At 34.7% G+C, this 4,146-nt stretch overlaps 1 pseudogene; it reads left to right on the top strand.

Moving 5' to 3' along the window:
• The first annotated feature begins 999 nt into the window (after nucleotides 1–999).
• On the top strand, nucleotides 1,000–2,875 carry LOC149257580 (putative galacturonosyltransferase 7; annotated as a pseudogene).
• The last annotated feature ends 1,271 nt before the right edge of the window (nucleotides 2,876–4,146 follow it).

Below are 4,146 nucleotides of genomic sequence, written 5' to 3'. Positions count from 1 at the left end.
ATTGGTGAGCAGATGTATTGGTTATTATGTTGATCTTATGATTGGATTTTCATGGATTATATTATGGTTATATGCATGGTTGAATGATGTGCTCTTGATATGGATATTGTTCATGATCTAATAAGTTATTGAATGGTTAATGGATGCATGGGATAATAAGTGTTGTTGTAGCTAGCGCGAGAGGGAATTGTGCCTTCTTAATGATTCTTTGATGATGTTAAGAAGATCATGATCATATATGCATTCATGACTTGTAACTTCTATGCTTACTATATATTTTACGAAATGTTTATCATGTGATTGGCATGTCTAAGAAAGTTCTAGCCTTAGTATTCATTGTACATACTTGTTATCATCTTAGAATGAGTTTTGGAGGGTTCTAGGTTGTTTTGGGAAGTGACCTGTAGGCTAGCCCTAAAAAAGTGGCACTGATCTCACATTCGCACCCTCTGAACTAGAGAATTTCAGTTGTAACCGCATGGAGGAAAGATTATGCACACGTTTGGAGCCTTCCAACAATATGCATAGTGTGTCAAGCCTACGGTTGGGGTGTAAAGCTTAAGAAGATAAAGTTCCAACTCAAGGATTGATCACCAGTGGTTATTGTCAGACACCTTGGTGATCTAGTGTCCCTAAAGGATGGCAATATGTTCCATTTAGTATAAACCACTTCCATAACTGGAACTTGGAGGTCAGGTCATGTCATAGTAAAACACAACTCATGTTTACCCTAGATAGCTTGTAAAAGTGGGTAAATGTTGGATGGGGTGGTTACACCATTCAAGTGTCCACCAAATGGGGGCCCATGACCTATAGCTTACGAACATATGCCACTGGGATCAAGTGAGCAACATTTCTTCTATATACCTATACCTATGACCATAAAATGATTGAAAAATTTCGATTGGTTTTTCTAGAAGAATTTCAAATGTCTTAAATTCATATGAGCACTCACTATGAAATGCTAAAATATTTCTACAGAGTGAAAACCTAGCTCACATGGATTCTAAAAAGAATGTCAATTTTGAAGGCTTCTCCGATGACTCAATCAAAGATTGTGAAGTGGCTCTGGGATATTACTACATCTGGAGAAATGAGCATAGGGTGGAAGTGGCAGATGCAACCGTGAGACTGTTGAAAAATCAACTCTTTCTTGCAAGAGATTATTATCCAAGCATTATAAAACACCGCAATCATGAGAAAATCCAACAGGAGCTAAGGAAGCATATCCAGGATATTGAACATATGCTAAGTGAGGCAACTGCAGATGCTTATCTGCCAGAGAGGTCAATTCCTTGTTATATTCTTAAATATAACTTTTAGTAATTATCCTTACTCTTCAACTCATATAACAGATTTTTGTTAGCTTCTGAACTTGCATTGTGACTTGGAGTGGGTTTATTTATCTAGGGCATAAAAGAAGACAAAGAACATGGAAGGATTTATTACAAGAGAAAAAACTTACCTTGTTGATTGCAATAATGTGGTAAAAAAGTTGGGACAAATCTTAGACCTTACTGAGGATGAAGCTCATTTTCACAGAAAACAAAGTGTCTTCCTCTACCAACTTGTTGTCCAAACAATGCCAAAAAGTCTTCATTTCCTTTCAATGAGATTGACTGTAGAATATTTTCAAACTTATCAAAGCAACATCGAATTACCATTGAGCAAGAACTTGGAAGATTCAAGTCTTTATCATTATGTCATTTACTCTACTAATATCCTTGCAACATATGTGGTTATTAATTCTACTATTGTTCATGCCAAGGTAAAACCTTAGTTTCTTGGCTTATCTATGGTTTCATCTTTGATACTAAAATATATGGGATGGTAGCTTATGTCAGAGCTCTCACTGTATGTTGTTCTTCATTATCATTGCAGGAGCCAGAGAAGCATGTATTTCATTTGATTATAGATAGACAAAACTATGTTGTAATAAAATTTTGGTTTTTGGAGAACACTTATTACAATGCAAATATCCATGTTCAGAATCTGGATGATTTAAATCTTCATTATTTTACCAATTCTATGATGGGTTATTTATCATCATAGGAGTTTCGTGTGGCTATAGAAATCGCCAAGAAATTTTCTAGTGATCCCTATAACTCAACTAAGAAGCTTAAATACTTGTCTACCTTCAATCATCCTCACTTTTGGTCTTGGAATTTTACCAAGACTAAACAAAGTGTTATTTCTAGATGATGATGTGGTTGTGCAAAGGGACATGACACCTCTTTGGAGTATTGATTTGCATGGGAAGGTAAATTTTTCCATGGATATTTCTGAAGTAAGGTTTCATCACTTTAGGACGTACCTTAACTCGTCAAAGATTTTGCCAAATTGTTTTGATGGAAATGTGAGTGCATGGATGTCTGGATTGAATATTATTGATCTGCAACAATGGAGGAAGCAATACCTAGTCAAAGTTTGCAGGAGATGGCTAAATACGGTAAATTTTATTTATGTTTTAAAATGAATATTCTAAATAATCACTTGAACAAGTCTATGAATTGTATTGTGTGGTGCTTCATGTTCGTAAATTGAAGTATATCAATTTCTAAATATTTACTAGAGTTGTTTTTTCCCCGCTCGAAAACAAAATAGGTATAATATTGCATGGAGATTTTGGACATTGAATGCAAGTCTAATTACATTCTACAATATGGCCCATCACCTGAAAGTCTCTTAGATTTCAGTTGGTTTAGGGAATGACTTTGGGATTTAACATCTTGATATAGAAAAATCTCTTGCTTTGCATTATAATGGCAATTTGTAGCCATGGTTAGAGATATGTATTGATAAATACAAGCCATATTGGGCTAATTATTTAAAAAAAGAGGGTCAATTCATGCTTGAATGAAATGTCAATGTATGATGATGTGATATAATTATGTGGATCATATCATGAAGTGAAAAATATTTGTGAAGGCATAGTGGAATGTGATGCCATGGAATGGATTGACATGGTTTTGCAAAAGCTTTATTGGAAGAAAGCATGGGATGTGAATTGGCTTGTGGGCTAAACATGTGAAACATAATTATTCTTTTATTCAAGATTGTAATATCAATTAGTAGGGGCTTCCAATTCATGAATCGTGTCCTTTCAGACTCCTTTGGTTTTGAATCTTATTGAATATATGGTTAAAGTGCTATTAATTTTCTGATATTGGCCTAGTTATAGGTAACTTATACAATATAGATGATAGAGAGAATCATAATTTTAAGTGACTCAAGGCATACTCTGATAAATTATTTGACTCTTTTTCTTCTTAGAACAATCTCAAAGACTACAGGGTAACTAGCTTGTTGTATTTTGAGTTCATTCTTCTAGTAGTGCATGCATTCTAATCAACTATAAAAAAATGGTATGAAGATTGCCTAAATGACATAATTACTTGGAAAAAATATAAATAAAAGGTTTTGAAAATTTATCTATGTTATGTTTCATGCTCATTTGGGGATTGAGGGAATGAGTTTTAGAGACAGATGAAGAGACCCCCCAAATTTTAGGGGATGGCGCCTCGAAATATATAAAACACTGCGAAGTGTTAACATTTTATATCCATTTTGACCTGCAAAAATTTGGTTTTCTATGCAAAAAAATTCCCTTGTAAATTGAAATTGAGTACCTATACACCCTTCTAGAAGAAAATGAGGGAAATGCATCCCCCATTTGGGAAGACATCTCACCGTGAAAAACTACTATCTACCCCTACGTTCGATGCTAAGTTTTATTGCGACCAAGTGAGATTATGAAATGATCATTGCATTATATGTTTTTTTGGAAATATTCTTTTATGGAAAAAGTGAGATAGATGTAGAGATAACTCCTAACATCTAGTTGCTAAAAGTATACATAAATAAAGTTGATATTGATGGCTCATAGGAGATAACTCAAATGGAGATATGTTGGTTCTATAATAACCACAACTGCGTCTCCTAATGTAACTACCTCCTCCCACATTTGCCTGCTTTCACTGGTTTTCCTAGGTTAAACATGAGCTGAGGGTCACTATGATTAGACTCAATCTCCTATATGACCTTAAGGAAATGGAGTCAACAACTTGTTGTAGTGGCTACAACCACCCTCCAAAATTTTGCCTTAGCTTCGTTTTGGAGCCTCCCTACCAGCCTTTCACAACACCA

This window comes from Pinus tabuliformis, chromosome 6 (genome assembly GCF_031772625.1).
Source record: "Pinus tabuliformis cultivar Carrire ecotype Pingquan chromosome 6, CPIR1, whole genome shotgun sequence".
Taxonomy (NCBI): domain Eukaryota; kingdom Viridiplantae; phylum Streptophyta; class Pinopsida; order Pinales; family Pinaceae; genus Pinus; species Pinus tabuliformis.
The sequence above is the reverse complement of the archived record's forward strand: the minus strand, read 5'-3'. Positions and strand labels throughout refer to the sequence as shown.